The sequence below is a fragment of the Herpailurus yagouaroundi genome, unplaced genomic scaffold (assembly GCF_014898765.1).
Source record: "Herpailurus yagouaroundi ecotype Mexico unplaced genomic scaffold, PumYag 28, whole genome shotgun sequence".
NCBI lineage: Eukaryota > Metazoa > Chordata > Mammalia > Carnivora > Felidae > Herpailurus > Herpailurus yagouaroundi.
The window spans coordinates 95,257,284-95,274,740 of record NW_024412376.1 but is presented as its reverse complement, the minus strand read 5'-3'; the positions used below and the strand labels follow the sequence as shown (position 1 = coordinate 95,274,740).

General features: G+C 41.8%; 1 protein-coding gene across 1 annotated transcript in view; it reads right to left on the bottom strand.

Annotated features, from left to right (window-relative positions):
• ABCG2 (ATP binding cassette subfamily G member 2 (JR blood group)) overlaps window positions 1–3,407 on the bottom strand; it is a 129,981-nt gene extending 126,574 nt beyond the window's left edge. The window contains exon 1 of the mRNA XM_040478591.1: window positions 2,860–3,407. The gene's annotated coding sequence lies outside the window, so the exon portion shown is untranslated. The remainder of the gene's footprint in view (window positions 1–2,859) is intronic.
• Between the last annotated feature and the right edge of the window lie 14,050 nt (window positions 3,408–17,457).

Genomic DNA, 17,457 nt, shown 5'->3' with positions numbered 1-17,457 from the left:
GCTCCTCCCCCACTCACTCTCTGTCTCTCTCTCCTTCAAAAATAAATACACATTAAAAAATATATATTAAAATACCTACTGCAGGGGTGCCTGGCTGGTTCAGTCAGTAGAGCATGTAACTCTTGATATTGGCGTTGTGAGTTTGAGCCCCATGATGGGTGTAGAGATTACTTAAAAACAGAATCTTAAAAAAAATTAAAAGATAAAATAAAATAAAATAAAATAAAATAAAATAAAATAAAATAAAATAAAAAAATACTGAAGCTGTGCCCATAGTCTAAAAGCATGGTCTCTGGCTAGCAGCATTAGGTTCATCTGGAAGCTTATTAGAAGTGCAAATTCTCAGGCCTGACCCCCGACCCACTGAGTCAGAGTCTCTGGAGGTAGGGCCCAGGAATCTGAGTTTTAGCAGGCTCCCCAGGTGATTTTTAAGCATGACAAAGTTTGAGATTCATTGCTCTAAAACATTTATTCCTGTGCAGTAAAGGCCTTAATGGAGGTAAAGCTTAAGACAAACATGAGAATAATTTTGACAAAAGAAGTAGAAATCGAATTCTTTTTAATTTACAAAGCTTTCAAACTATGTCATAAAAAAACGATCCTACTACAGAACAATACAGGTTGTCAAAGGTCCTGAGAGGATGCTTGAAAGGATGAATAAAAGTACATGATAAACCTGAACTTCAAGCAATCAGGCCCAGGTCAAATCCACACACCTACTAACCTGCTGTGTGTCTTTCAGCAATTGCTTAACCAGAGCCTCAATTTTTTAACTGACAGGGTAAAATAGTAATCCCCTTGACCTATACCCCACGATGTTTGTGAAAATCAAGTGAGATAATGTATGTGACAATGCTTTGTATGGAAGGATAACATGGTTCATTTTCTGCTGCAACTCGTTACAATAGAATAGATGCATCTTCCCTGCTACTCAGGAAGTGGATAGGAGTTCGAGTCTTGCAGTGACTTAAGAGAATTCTCTTTAGTGTAGGTTGTAGGAGATACACAGCTGGAATGAGGGGTTGCTCTGGCCTTGACAAGACAGGAAAAGAGGGAAGTGTCCTCACTGAGAAAATGGGGCCAGAGCATTGGCAGATGGTGGTAGGAATACCATTATATATCTCTGAACTCATCGGTAGCTTTATAATTTCTCCTCCCCTAAATATTTCATTAAAACCTGTAATAGCTTAGGCCAATATTCAGTCCTGTGCATTCTTACGGCCTAGCATTTGCTATTATATGGGCTGTTTACAGTAGCTTCTGTTCTGATTGGTCAATGTTTGTGCCTCTCAGGTTGTTAAAATTTTAAATATCACCTCTGGTTATACTCCATAATAGAAAGAAATGTTATTTGAAGTTTATTTCAAACAGAAGCAATTCTCCCCTTTCTGAATGGTTTAATGGGTTCATCCTGGGCTTCACCAGGCCTGTCTATTCCTCTGAACTTTGATTCCATTGCATAATCCTCAACTTAATGACAAATAGTTTCAGCATGTTCATTCATCAAAACAACAAAATGTATATTTACTTATTCTGTTTCTAGCACATTTCTCTGGCTGAGGAAGACACAAGCTACCATTCTAGAAGGACTCTCATGCATGTGTGGGTAAGAATTTGATATCTAGGGTGGGTTTCTTTTATTCATTTTGCAAAGCTAGGATATCGCAGGCCACCACTCTCTTTTCTTTCCCCCTTCTTTTCTCCCATTGCTATTTTCTCCCTTCAACTAGGGACAGAATAGGTACACTTCCAATCTATTCATTTTTTTCCTTTTGGATTGTCTCTTGGATGAAAAGTGACTTTCAGATAAATGTGAATCACTTAAGATGGAGCTACTATTGGGAGAATTTAAAGGCCTCTCATAAGAAAACAAAACCTATTAATTATATTCCTTACTCGAACTGACTTTAAACCATGTAATAGATTCCTGTATCTTACAATATTCACCTCGAAATGGTAGGTGGTAGGGACACCAGTTATTTTTCAAGCATGCATAATTTTTTTTTTAATTTTTTTTTTCAATGTTTATTTATTTTTGGGACAGAGAGAGACAGAGCATGAACGGGGGAGGGGCAGAGAGAGAGGGAGACACAGAATCGGAAACAGGCTCCAGGCTCTGAGCCATCCGCCCAGAGCCTGACGCGGGGCTCGAACTCACGGACCGCGAGATCGTGACCTGGCTGAAGTCGGACGCTTAACCGACTGCGCCACCCAGGCGCCCCGCATGCATAATTTTTAATTGAAGGTGAGATATTCAAAGTGACCAGTAGCTATACTGGTTGAGGCATGACATGGACACTTAATCCCCAAAATTATAACACTTAAAGATTTCTGGCTCTGCTGAATGTGACCCATGCAGTGTAAGGAGCAGCCCAACATTCTCTCTCACTTGGGGTGACTTAGCTTCCCACATCTAGAACCTGTTTAACAGAAACCCCAAATTCTAGAGGTAGTCTGCTAAAGCAGGTACAACCAGGTCAGGGAAAGTGACTGATTTTCTTTTCAGGTGCTCTACATGAATCATGTACTGGGTTAAGTCCCTTCATTCCACCAGCATCCCCCAATCCTTTTCCCCCGAAAAGCAAAAAGCCTAGAGGATTTAAGGCCTTGTTACTCAAGGCATGGTCCACGAACCAGCAGATCTGAGGTTGCCTGCAAGCCTGCAGAAATGCAGGGTCTCAGGCCCAAACCAGACCCACAGAACTCTGCTTTTTAACTAAATGTCCAGGTGATTCATATTCACGTTAAAGTATGAGAAGTACTGGTTTATGTGATGCATTTGTTAAAGCCCATACCAAAATAGAACCAAGATTCTCTACTTAGTTTGAACACTTGAAAAATTAAAAACAGATGACTCACTTCACTTTTGATGTGTGATGCTCGAAGGAAAGCAGCCCGAGCCTTGGTAGAGAGGAAGTGGTGATACTGAGAAGACTTCTCTCCTTACAGGTTCTCCCTTAGACACTGCAGCTCTTTAAAGTTCCAGGACCTTTCCTTTGCCAGTCCTCAGGAGGTAAGAGAAAGAATCAGAGAGGAAATGGAACAGCTCCTCAGCCAGGTCCTGCAACAACCAGGAAGACGGAGGCTTTCCAGAAAAACTAGCCTTGAGGAAATGTCCAGGGTAAAATGAACGGTTCTCATACCTCCTTGAGTTCCTTTCTTCTCCACCATCAGCTAGTTATTACCCACATTTCTTTCTCGACCACTGGGATTCAAACTGACGACCTAATGCCTCCAATCAGCCTGGGATCCATTTCCAGCGTTCCTGGCAAGAGGATGGGAAAGGGAGAAAAATGCACGAGTCAGAAAGATATTTTTATCTTTCTCTTTGCACGACAGAATCCTGACAACAGTATCTCTGACACAAGCAACAACTTGAGGAAGGGTCAAAACCAATCCTAGCAAATAGTTTTGCTCTGTGTAAACTTCCTGTCTTTTGCCAGCTCTGACGAAATCGGGGGGTCTCCTCTCATAGGCCCTGCCTTCTGGCAAAAAAGTACAAGCAGGAAGACAACAGATTTGAAAGGAAGTGAAAGAAAACAAAGCAAAGTGTTAGGTTTCAGGGCAAAGACCCACCAGAGATCCGAAGAGGAGACAGAGGCTATATTTAGAACACGCTAGCCTGCTAATGTTCTCCTTTTCTAAGCCAGAAATAGAATAGGAAGGTAAGACCATATTAGATAGGCATTTTGTATTCTGAAAACATGATGATGTCAAGTGAAATAATAGGACATTTGCACAGTTGACCATTTTGCTGTGCTGTAAGCATGGCAAAGCAGAGGTATCTTGTCTGGAATATAATTAAGCAAAGCACGTGTGCATTATACTAGTAATGCGATTGTATACGGGCAAGGCCTAAAGGTAAAAAGTAGTGCAAAATTACAAACTTCCTCATCAATGGTACGTTTAAAAGAAATGCTGATAAATCCACAGACATGGCTGAAATTTTATTGCAAGGTTTATTCTAAACCAAATAGAGCTAACTTTGCAAATACAATTTGAAGGATAATTTAAATACATGTTAAAAATAAGTAATGATGGGGCGCCTGGGTGGCACAGTCGGTTAATCGTCCGACTTCAGCCAGGTCACGATCTCGCGGTCCGTGAGTTCGAGCCCCGCGTCAGACTCTGGGCTGATGGCTCGGAGCCTGGAGCCTGTTTCCGATTCTGTGTCTCCCTCTCTCTCTGCCCCTCCCCCGTTCATGCTCTGTCTCTCTCTGTCCCAAAAATAAATAAACGTTGAAAAAAAAATTAAAATAAATAAATAAATAAATAAAATAAAAAAATAAGTAATGATGATTCTAAAAATCAGCTAGGCACTGTTGGGGAAAAAAAATGGAATGTAAGACATGGTCCCTGTACTCCAGGAGCTGACATCAAGTTTGTGTAGAAAAGACTAACACACATGACCTATAACAGCCAAGCTGGCTGAATTCCATATTGGTTCAGGTGGTATTGAGGGGGAGAAGAGACAACCCAGCATAGACTGTGGACCCTGGATCCTCACTTCCCACTGATACAGACCTCTGGTCAACTTGGCTAAGGTGACCCAGTGACCTCTTAGCAAGGCTCAGAGTAACTGGACTCAAGCTCTCATGATTTCCCCTTATTACAGAGCAATAACCATTAGATAAATCCTTGCTTAAGAAAGAAGTCACTGAAGCTTCTTTTCCACTGAGGCAGATCTAAGTGATCCCAACTTAGGAAATTCATATGGCTTTTTTGACAAAAGGGAACACAAATTTTCATTTTAAAGTTTTCTACCATGTTTCATGTAATGTAATTTTATGTTATTAAATATACTATGAAGACAATAGTAATTCAATAAGGAAAGGAGAAAAAGAAAAGGAAGGAAGGTAGCAAGGAAGAGAGAGGTCAAAAGAGGAAGGGAGGGAGGAAAGAAGGAAAGAAGGAAAGAAATTAGCATCAAGTTGTTTACCAGAAAGGATATGGTTAAATAAAATGTAGCGCAGGCATACAATGGAGTATTCAACAGTTTAAAAGAATGAGGTAGAAATATATGTATTGTCTTGACAAAGAAAGACCTCCAAAATAAATTAATTGTAAAAAGCAAATTGCTAATTAACACAAGACATACAAAATGTTAAAACACATGCACATCCTCACAAAACAAAATTACATGTTTTTATAGGTACCCATATAAAAAAACTTATATGGGTTTGTTTTTTTTTAATGTTTATTTTTGAGAGAGAGAGACAGAGTGCGAGCAAGGGAGGGGCAAAGAGAGAGAGGGAGACACAGAATCCGAAGCAGACTCCAGGCTCTGAGCTTGTTGCACAGAGCCTGATGTGGAGTTCCAACCCACAAACCGTGAGACCTGAGCCGAAGTCTGGCGTTTAACTGACTGAGCCACCCAGGCACGCTTATGTGGGTTTTTTATTAAAAAAAAACAAAAACAAAAACAAAAAACAAAAACAAAAAAACAACTTCTAGAGAATCATGACCCAAAATGGCAGCAATCTCTGGGCAGTATGGGATTAGGAGGTGGGGATGCTTTGTTGACAACATACATCTCTGTTGTTTAATGTGTATTCATACTTTCCTATTTCTCTTAGAGTAAAAGCCAAAGACCTTTACAATCTGTATCTCCCACCCCTACTTTTCTGATCTCATTTTCCCTTTGCTAGCTGTAATATAGCCAGACCTATCTCCTTGCTGTACCTCAAATACACATACACTGACCCATCTCAGAGTCTTTGCATTACCTGTTCCCTTTGCCCAGGATGCTCTTCCCCTATTTATATATATATGGCTCATTCCTTCATTCCCTTCAAGTTTTTCTTCAAATGGTAACTTCTCAATTAGGCCTGCCCTGACCTCCTAACTTAAAATTGCAATTCCTTTTTTTTTTTCTTTAATTTATTTTGAAAAAGAGAGAGAATCTCAAGAAGGTTCCACACTGTCAGCAAGGAGCCTGATATAGGGCTCAATTTTATGAACCATGAGATCATGACCTGAGCCGAAATCAAGAGTCAGTCAGAAGCTTAACTGACTGAGCCACTCAGGCACCCCTACTAACATTCTTGATCTGCCTCATCTTATTTTTGATGATAGCACTTACCACCTTTTAACATGTAATTTCCCTATTAATTATGTTTGCTTTTCTCCTTCCACTAGCATGCAAGCTCTATGAGGGCATGGATTTTTATTTGCTTTGTTCATAAAAAAAATCCTTAGTCCCCAGAATTGTGCCAAGTATACCACTGGACAGAGGCTTGATAAAGTGTACTTAATAAAGTCACAAATTTTCACAAGAATATATTCATGTATTATTTGTATATGCTTAAGAATCAAAGATAAACACCAATCTCAAACAAAGAAACCAACTTCTAAAAACTTAGAATAAAATGCCTGAGGCCCTCCTGGGTTCTGTGGAATAAGATTTGAAAATCGCTGGCTCCAAGCTAAATAAGATAGAACACAGGAGACAGAAACTTACTGAATGGAAGTCCTTCCATTGACTTACCACACTATCTAACTATGTGTATTATTTTGCAGTCAACTAGGAGTAAACTGACCATTCCTGGAACCTCTGTGAAATCACCAGCTATTTCTTTACGGAGACAGAGGGTAAGTATTTCTTATAAGGGCAACACTGTGCCAAAGGTGACAAGTTGTGGCAAAAATCATGTTTATTAATTCTTCATTTCTTTCAAAAAGTGTATAAGAATGTAGGTGCAATTTAATCCCTAATCTTCTTTAAGCAGGTTGACCGAAGTCCTTAGAACTGGAAAGAGGGAAAGGTTGAAAGCAGCCAGCACCATCCCTGCTTCAAAGAACAGAAGTCTTTTACATACACAGGTGATTCTTATCAGAATCAGTAGCCTGGTGGTGGAGAGGAATCCGCTCCAAGTTACCAAGGGACGGAAGTAAGGAAGGCGGTCCCAGATAAATACTTTGCCAGTCCTATTTTTTCTTGTCTTTAATCATTTCTCAGGGGTCTGAGAGGCAGTAACAGAGACCACTTCTTAGCTTAGCCATTGGAAATTAGGAAAGGGCCTTTTCTAGTATCCCAAACTTTTTGTTTTCTAGCTACTGGTTTGTAATGGAGTCTTCAGAATTCTGTAGAATGAATCCAGAGAAATTTGTGATAATCTATCCCTATGTTCCAGGGTATGGAACAGTTGCTCCAAATTTCCTTTAAGGCTTACAAGTAAACCAAGACTTAGCAACTGTTTATTAAGAGTCAAAAATTCTACGTTCCATATCTTTATTATCAAGCCTCAAAATGATTATTTACAAGTTCCTCAGAACTTACAGCTTTGGTTTCTCATTTTGTCAATTATAAGCTTCTGAGAGTTAAGGACCTCATTTGGGGCTTTTGTAGTCTAACAGCATGATTCTGTGCACACAGTAATTATTTAACTAAGGCTTTATAATCAGCATTATAAAACAAATGACAATATAAACTGAGCCTATAAACATCACCGAAAATAAAATCATACTTGGGGCACCTGGGTGGCTCAGTCGGTTAAGTGTCCAACTACAGCTCAGGTCATGATCTTGCGGTTGGTGAGTTCAAGTCCCGCATCGGGTTCTGTGCTGACCGCTCGGAGCCTGGAGCCTGCTTCGGATTCTGTGTCTCCCTCTCTCTCTGTCCCTCCTCTACTTGTCCAAGCGCTCTCTCTCTCTCTCTCTCTCTCTCTCTCTCTCTATCTCTCTCTCTAAAATAAATATATAAACATTAGAAAAAATAAAATTACACTTGTAGCAGAATCTCAAAATGCCAAATCTGCCTCGGTGGCTGCTTCCAAATTTTAAAAGCCAAACAGCACACTAGAAAATTAGTAACTATGACCAATTGTCCTTGTTAACTCTTCATACTTGTTATGTACTGAACTGGTGACACAAGAAGCTCTAAGAGAGGAAAGCTCACATCAAAGGAAGTATTTTTATTTGGCAGACTGACCCCACCTCTCTTTATTGCCTGGTACATTTGTGCTGTTAATAAACATTCAGAATCTGAGAATTCGAGGTACAATAAAGTTTATGATTGGTGTCTAGATCAGTTCCCTAGAGAAGAGAGACTCTCTAGATGGCAACACTGCCTGGTTCTTCCTTTTCTTCACAAGGCTGAAGATCTAGACATGAAATATAGTACATTTTATATATATTTTACATAATCATGCATTTGTGTGTTTGTATAGATCTGCTGTGGCAGAGGAGGCAAGGGAAAGTGGCATAAGGGAAGGAGAGTTTGAAACAGCAAAAATTAGAAACAATGTGCCCCACAAGAGGGGAACGCAGCATAAACTATAGTATATGATATCACAATCAACAAAAGTTAACAAGTAGATGGTCTACATTAACGCATGGCATATGAACTGTCTGGGGAAGAAAACCTTTTGCTTCCCTCTAAGCTATAGTTCCTGGGGACCTGCAAACTATACTGACAAATGACAGATTAACAGGAGAAAAAAGGTTATTCATATGGAAGTAACTAGAAGCTAAATGGTTAAAGTTAGAAATTTTTCTATTGCACTTGGTAGGGGAATGAGGAGAGTGGAAAAAAGACCTCTTTGGGAAGAAAAAATAAGTTTCTTTAGGAAAGACAAATGGGTTTTTAGAAGAACAAACTGGAGATTAAAAAGTTTGTGATAATATTTGTCTATGAATGTGTGAGTGGTCATTTCCATCTTCTTCATGGCCACAAAGGATTTGATTTATGGCAGGATTACTCTTGGTCTCTCTTCTAGGAGTAGACCCATCCTGGAGAGGGATTTATGACAGCCTCATTTCTAAGAAGTTTCTGCTTTTAATGCGATACAGGAGGCACCAAGAAGGCTTCTTTCTACATCTGTTGATTTTCAGTTTTCTTCAACTCAAAATAATCCTTATGTCAAAGTGGCATATCCTGATCCCCTTCCACATAAAGTTATGTGAGGTGAAGAAAAACAGAACTAAAATAACGTAAATGTATTCACTGACTTTAAAATGTTAAAAAAAAAAAGAAAAGATGCATGATCATGGCAGATATCAAAAATTCGTTTGGAAAAAAGAAAACAGGGTTTTAACAGTTATTATTAAGTTTCTTGTTCTGTAGATATACTAAAGTTCATAGCCATCAGTATTTTTTAAGTGAGGAAGAGGTATTAGAATATTAAGGATAGGGGCCCTTGGGTGGCTCAGTTGGTTGAGTGTCCAACTCTTGATTTTGGCTCACATCATGATCTCGCGGTTCATGGCCCTCACGCTGAGAGTGCAGAGACTACTTAGGATTCTCTCTCTCCTTCTCTCTGCCCCTCCTCTGCACTCTCTCTCTCTCTCTCTCTCTCTTAAAATAAATAAACATTTTTTTGTAAAAAAGAATATGAAGAAGAAATTCAGTCAGGCAGAGACAGAAATAAATGAAAAGAGAGAAAAAGTAGAAGGTTAGTGAAAGGAAAAGAAAGGCACACAAGGGGAAGGGGAAAAAACCATAGAAAGAAAACATTTACCAAAAGCAAAACTAACATCTAGAGAGACAGGAACTAGTGGCAGAAAATGGGCATATGACTGTGTAGGTTGTGTGTATCTCACTGTTTCATGACAACCTGATGTGCTGTTATTAGCCCCATTTTGCAAATGAGGAAACTGATTCATAGCATGGGTTAAATAACCTGCTCAGTTATGTAGGTGAAGAGGGCAGGATTCAGGCAACTGGGACTTCACACTCAAGCATTTTGCCCCTATGCTTCTTATGCAGACATGTCAACATTTCAGAAGATGATTTTTCCATCATCTTTTTTTTTTTTTTAATGTTTACTTATTTTTGACAGAGAGAGAGAGAGAGAGAGAGAGACAGAGCATGAGCAGGGGAGGGGCAGAGAGAAAGGGAGACACAGAATCTGAAGCAGGCTCCAGGCTCCGAGCTGTCAGCACAGAGCCCGATGCGGGGCTTGAACTCATAGACTGTGAGATCATGACCTGGGCCGAAGTCGGACACCCAACCGACTGAGCCACCGAGGCGCCCCTCCATCATCCTTTGAAATTAGTGACAAATTATTCAGCAACTTAACATAGACCTTTTTGACATCCAAAATATTTTTCATCCTTTGTTTTTATAAAGTTTACTTTTGAAATAAATATTTGTGTCCCCCTAAAATTCTAAATTTTCCCATCTTTGGAGAAATGACAGTGCCCTTCCCTTACATCTACACCACTATAATAGAGCACATTCATTCATTCCCTCCTTCATTCAACAGATTGAGTACCCACTGTGTGTCTGTCTATGCCTGAGTAAAATTACCTGTCCCCTGTCCCCAAAGAACTACACAGCAACCTCTGGGGTACGGCCTGGAAGCCAGTTCCTGGTTTGGCATCTAACAAACTGTGTAATCTTGAAAACAAGAGGGTTAGATTAAAAAACAAAACAAAACAAAACAAAACAAAAATGGATTCTTGGGGCACCTGGGTGGCTCAGTCAGTTCAGCATCTGACTCTTGATTTTGGCTCAGGTCATGGTCTCACAGTTCGTGGGATTGAGCCCCATGTCTGGCTGTGTGCTGACAGCATGGAGCCAGCTTGGGATTCTCTCTCTCCCTCTCTCTCTCTGCCCCCTCCCCACCCCCCTTGCTCATGTTCTTCCTCTCTCTCTCTCTCAAAATAAATAAATAAACATTAAAAAAACTTTATAAGAAAACAGATTCTTATTTTCTCTCAGTTTCTAAATAAGAACTTTGGGGCAGGAATTCCCTCATGAGTTGGGCTTTAAGCTTTGGCATTAGAAATGTGTCTCACATTTATCTGATCTCTAAAAGCAGGTTTAGCATCAGAGAAACATCACAGTGGAAAGATGTTCTTCGCAGCACCTAAGAAGACTCTTAGATTGGGATCTTCTTACATCATAATTGTTTCTCACTTTAAGCACTGTAGTCATGCTTTCTCAGCTATGCCAGCATAACTTGCCAACACCGACTGAACAGGATCTTAAAACAATGGTGCTCAGCCCACCTATCCAATTGGGTTGTAACTGAAGAAATTGAGGACTTCACTCCTCTTAGTAATACAGTGATCCTGCTTCTTTCCATGATTCATCTTTTGGGAAGGGGAAGGTACTCTCAAGTTTTAAAATAAGGCTCAGGAGGGAGATAATAACTCTCCCCTATTTGAATTATGTCATTCATGCATTCCAAACTTCTTTGAAGGCCTATTATGTTCCACTCTGTGATAACCGTTAGGGCTATATAGGAAGGCCAAGTCCTTGCCCTTGAGGAATCCACAAACTAAAGGTGAAGAAAGGGAAGGAAACACAGTATTATAATATTGGGTAGTAAGTGTTAGGATAGAAGTTAAGTATTGGATGTCATGGGAATAAACAGAAGGGGAACTTAACTCACACGGGAGGAGTCCCAGAACAAACATCCTAGAGGAAATGATGTCTGAATTTTGAACTTTGCCTGTGAAAGAAGTAGGGGGATGTGTTACAGAGAGAGAGAAAAATAGACCTACACTTGCATAAAGCTTAACATAGGAAGGAGATTGGAAGTGGAACAAATTACACTGGAGCAGTAGCAGAGAACAGACCACAAAGAAAGGGTCTTTTATGCAATGCTGAAGAGTTTTAATTTATCCAGGAGGGGAGACTTGTCCTGCAGGACATTTTGCAGGAAAACCACAAAAGAGGCGATAAGAAAGCTAAGAGAGGAGACTGAATGCCAGGGGAGTAGCCAGGAACACTGAATGCTGAAGAGAGGTCAAATAAAATAAAAACAAGGGAGCACCTGGGTGGCTTAGTCGGTTAAGCATCTGACTTGGTTTCAGCTCAGCACAGGTCATAATCTTGTGGTTGTTGAGTTCAAGGCCCACATTGGGCTCCATGCTGACAGTGCGGAGCCTGCTTGGGATTCTCCCCCTCTCTCTCTGCCCCTCCCCCACTTGCATGCTCCCTCTCAAAATAAGTAAACTTAAAAAAAAAAAAAAAAGCTACAAGGAATCGGTGTATTTATCCAAGGAGGTCATTGTGGAACTTTGAAATGAACGTTTCATTGGTGTGGTGGAGTCAGATAGTAGAATGCAGTAAATGAGAAATGGGGAAGTAGGAGCCTCAAATGCAGTCAGGCATGTAGCATAGGAGTTTGGTTAACTTTTGTCTTGGTCTGGTGTGCTTTTACTATGTCCTCTCTTTCTTGCCCTGACACATTTTCCCATTATTCTATTCTTCCTGGCTTCCAGTAAGCAGCTGTGGCATTCTCAGGTTCCCTATGAATTTTTTCCCCCATCTAATTACTAATATATACATGCTGATTATTTCTGCAGTGCAAAATAATGGACTCTGGGATGAAATAGGGTTGGATTTGAATCCCCAGCCAGCACCCTCAAGTAGTTACTTTTTGTATTTTGTCATGCAGGAGTTTTGGTCTGTATAGCAATTCTCTCAGATTAGCCATGGGTTTGGAATGGAAGCTCTGTGGGGATGGAGGCAGCTCCTCCCTCCACTTTCCTGTGCACCTTTGGGGAAGTATCTTCTCTCTGCATACTCACATTATCTAAAAAAAAAAAAAAACAGCCTGCTCAGCTTGATCCTAGCTCCTCCCCTTACACAGTCAGAGAGCCCGCCCATCCCTTAATCGGATTTTAAAGACACAATCTGATTGGTTGTTGACTAGCTAAGATTGACTCTATTCGGAATGTTGTCCAAACCGCAAACATAGCCACCCAGGCCATACATTTTAACAAATTATGAATCGGGCACAGTTCCTGGGAATGAGGGTTTGAGCTGGCCAGAAATCCCCGTGGGACCCTGAGCAAATCCCTCGATCTTTTCAGCCTTATCTTAGTGTTGCTGACACTTAGTGGATGCTGCCTTATGCTTCCAGAACCTACCTTCAGGACTGAAGAACCTATTCCCCCAGCCGCTGGGCGCCCTGCCAGACCACAGCTCTCATCTGCCATCCTCTCCGAGTAGCCCCGTAGGCAGGGGACCGCCTCCCCGCCGACAGCTGACAGTCGTGTCCTCTTTCCGAACAGTCCGCATCTGCTGACCGCTCGGTGCTGGGCTGTAGAGGCCTGGTGCCCAAAGCGGGGCTTTGGAGCGGATGCGGGGCGGTTCTCTCCACTTCAGTTAGAGGTCTGAGGCGGAGGTTTCGTCCCAGCCGCCTCCCAGGAAAGAAAGAGAGGAAGGAAAGAACTAGGAAAGGAAATAAAAGAGAAAAGAGGAGTCGAAAAGCCACTGTCTGTCCGGCAAATGCCAAAGGAATTAAGGAAATGAGGCTCGGGCGCCGCAGGGCCGGGGAGCGGCCGCGGGGCGCAGTGCCCCAGCCCTGGGAGCGCGGGGAGAGCAGGGAGCCGGCTCAGCGCGCAGCCCGCCGCCCTGGCTGCCGTCGGGTGCGGCTCCCCGCTGCCTGCTCGGCCTGCTCGGCCTGCGCGGCCCGGCGCCCGGCGGGGTGGGAGATACCGCCAATCCTCGCGGCGGCTCCACCTCAGCAGCCCCTCAGAGCCAGGCGCCAGAGGGCGTGCATCTTCCGCGCTGCAGAAACTGTCGTGGAAAAACGACCTCTGTGCCCCGGAGCCAAAATAGAACACGAAGACAGCGTTTGGGGTACAAAGGAACAATAGTTTCTGTTTCCTTGGCAGGCAAAGGAGGCTGCAGCAGACTAATGCCTTCAAAGCTGCAGACCCGTCGGGGTAAAAGGCTGAGCGGTTTTAGAGGAAAATATGGGATCTGGGCGGTTTCGATAGTAATCTGGTCCCAGCTGCCAGCCCTACGTCTTCAAGGTGGTCTCATGACTAGCGCTGTCATGGACCGTCTAAGTCTCATCACTAAGTATACATTAAGGTCAGCGAGACGTCAACATTCATGCAAAGTTCTTGGAACAAAGGAGTCTACAGAAAAACAAAATGGAGGGGAGAGGGGGGCTCCAAGAATGAGGAATAGGGGGAAAAGAGTGTTCAAAGTCAGGTCTTAGTAAAGCATTAGCGTGTGCATCTTAATTTCCATCCATTTTTACATTTTTTTAGTGGTTTCAAAAGGTTTTAGAAGTGCAATGAATGTAGGAAAGCCTTCCCTGGAAGATTGAACCTCTTTAAGCTTCAGAAACCCACACCAGAGAAAAAAGCCTTATAAATGCAACCAGTGTGGAAAATTCTTCACCCACATCTTCATTTTCCTTTAACACCAGAGAATTCACACTGAAGCAAAGCCTTGTAAGTGCAGCAAATATGAGAAACTCTTTGGCCAAAGCTCTAGCCTTATTGTACAAAAGAGTTCACACTGGAGCAAGGCATAATGAGTGCAGAGTATATGGGAAACTCTGTACCGGTAATGGTGACTTCATTCAACACAAAAGACTTCACATGGCAGAGAAGCGTCATGAGTGTAGGGAATGTGGGAAATCCTTTAGAGCCAGATTTGCTAAGCACCAAAAAATTCCCATCAGAGAAAGGCCTCACAAGTGCAACAAATGGAGGAAGCTTTCAGCTGAAGGTCTAACATCATTCGGCACCAGAAAGTTCACCACCACACAGAAAGGCCTCATGTGCATGGCAAATATAGGAAAGTCTTCAGCCAATGGTCTACTCTGATCCAGCACTAGAAAGTTCACAAAGCAGATAGGCTTTATGAGTGCAGTGAATTTGAGAAAGCCTTCAGCTGAAGGTCTCACCTCGCTGGGCACAGGAAAGTTCACATGAAGCAAAGCCATAGACATACAGGAAACATGGGAACATGCTATGTCCTTGTTCAATATAATGACACTGAAGGAGAACCTTTATGAGGGAGACATGTTCCTGAAGTTGAAACTCATACATCTGAATATACACAGTGGGGAGATCTCCCTATAAATTCTAGATATGTGGGAAGCTTCCAGCAGTTGTATTGTACTTCCTAACTTGCCTGGGGCCCTTGCCAAAATTGTCACTGCCAGTTTGTGTGACACAAGTCATCTCAGCTCTACCTGCCACATCTTGGTGGTCACCCTCAACCTATTTAGGGAAGTAGACATCTGTGCTCTCTCTAGAGAATGTAATGAGCAGCCTGAGGCTTTATGGGGACCTGTACCTTTCTCTCTAATGAGGGCAGATGCCTAACCCAGTTGTGTCCTAAAGGACCTTATCTCAGTTCTGCTGGCCACTTGCAGAAGAGTCACTTTCATAGACATTGTTGTTCTCCAATGATGCTCATGATGTCACCAACCTGTCACCTACCTCACCTTGCTTTGGTTTGTGAAATAATAAAGGCCTCATTAGTTAAGCCAAAATCAAACAAAACAAAGCAACACTAAAGGGACATCCCAATTTCAGAGTTCCCTGTGAAGGGCCAAGGGTCTCCCCATCACAGCCCAACTTCTCCCCTGCCTCTTTCCCATCCCTGCTACATATGCTGTTGCCAAGAGCATTCCCTAATAAACTCCGAATCTGAACTCTGTCTCAGAGCCTGCTTCCTAGGGAACCCAATATGTAGCATAGCTTAGTCTCACCTTTCAGTATTTTAGAAAGGAATAAATAAGACAATGTAAGTAAAGGTGTCTTGGACAACTCCTGGGCACCTTTACTGAAAGTTAGTCCTTTTGGCTCTCATCATGAAAAGTTTTCTATCAAGACTTTGTGCTGTCCTAGCTGGTATACATTTTTGTGTTGTAGGGTACTCTTCTTGCTTTGCTGATGTGCTCCTTTCTTTTCTGTGCTCTGCATTAACTTGCAAATGTTGCTCTTAGAGTATTTTCACTCAGGTCAGGGCCAGCTTCATGGTGCACAACCTTAGAAGGGTTCCACACTCAGTTTAGTGTTCTGTGTTGTTGTCTTTGAAATTCTTAATACATTTTGAATAAGGGCCTAGCATTTTCATTTTGTACAAAATATATAACTGGTTCTGCCTTTGTCCACTTGCCTTGTTAAGACATGACATAGGTCTCCTGGTCTTTGAAAGAACCTACCCTTGACATGTGACCAAAGGCTTAACAACTTCATTGGTTAGATCTCTTTTGGCTCCAAACATCTTTGCTTTACCTGTCCAGGTGAACACTAGCTTTCTGGTATAACTCACTTCTCTCACTTCTCTGCCTTCTGACAAAGTTCTTCTAGGGAGATAAGCAAGCAGCTACCTTCCCCAAGCCCTGGTAGGCCCACCCTGCTGTCATACAGATACATGAAGTAGGTTCTCAGTAAGTAGTCATCTAAATCCTGTACTGATTAAAGCAGAAATTCCGTTCATTCACTCAAAGTTACTCCCCAGTTATACTTACTTGGCTTAGACATAATTTAGTTCTCTACCCTAATTTATCTTTGTGGTATATGCTCAGTTACTAACTCTAATGTATTCATCCATCCACTAAGTTAGAATTTCTGGATCATTTCTTGTAATTCTTTTTCATGTCCACCAGAGAGCCTTCTGCAAAAATGGATGTTGGATAGTAGTGAATTGGTTTTGTTTTTGCTAATGTATAAAAGGAGGTTAGGGTAGAAAAGAAGGAACACAGATTTTGAAGTCAAAGAGGTCTGAATTAGATCTTGCCATTATTAGCTACTCAAATGCTCCATTTCCTCATCTATAAAAAGGATAGTTAGAAAGGCTTCCCTGTGTGATTGTTGTGGAGAATAAGTGACATAATATATTCGAAAGAGACCCTTAATATTCATTTCCCCTCTCAGTCTCCAAAAAAAAAAAAAAAAGCAAGGTTAGAGTCGTTCACGCAGCACTGCTCTTTTAGGTTTTTGTTCGGAACAAGCCTCTGAACCATATATATACAAATGCATAACTGACTATCGCCTAAGGACACACCAAAAGAGGTGAGATATCATTCCTTCATCATTAAATACTATGTTTTGTGGGGCGCCTGGGTGGCTCAGTTGGCTGAGCGTCTGACTTCGGCTCAGGTCATGATGTCACGGTTTGTGGGTTCAAGCCCTGTGTTGGGCTCTGTGCTGACAGCTCAGAGCCTGGACCCTGCTTTGGATTCTCTCTCTCTCTGTCCCCCCCCACCCCCCGCCCCCACACTCTGTCTCTCTCTCCTTCAGAAATAAATAAATATTAAAAAAATTTTTTTAAATACTATGTTTCGCTTAATATTTAACATATCTAATGACTATTTCCCCACTAACGTAAAATTAATGGAAGTATAATCCAGTGCACTACATTAGCTTATTCAACAAACATTAATGATCAGTGATTCAACAAACATTTTCTCCTCATTGCAAGACCTATAAAGAGCGCTAGGTATGGAGTTTGAACAGAACAGGACAAATAGATCTCTAATGCCATGGAGTTTACCAAGTTACCTTCAGGGAATACCACCTAGAAGAAATTCTTGTGCCTATGGAGTGCAACTATTCAGTCAACAACAGGGTATGGAAAATTGCTTATGTCGGAGTGCCTGGGTGGCTCAGTTGGGTAAGTGTCTGACTTCTGCTCAGGTCATGATCTCACAGTTCCTGAATTTGAGCCCCACATCAGGATCTCTGCTGTCAGCACAGAGCCCGCTTCAGATCCTCTGTCCCCCTCTCTTTCTGTACCTCCCCTCC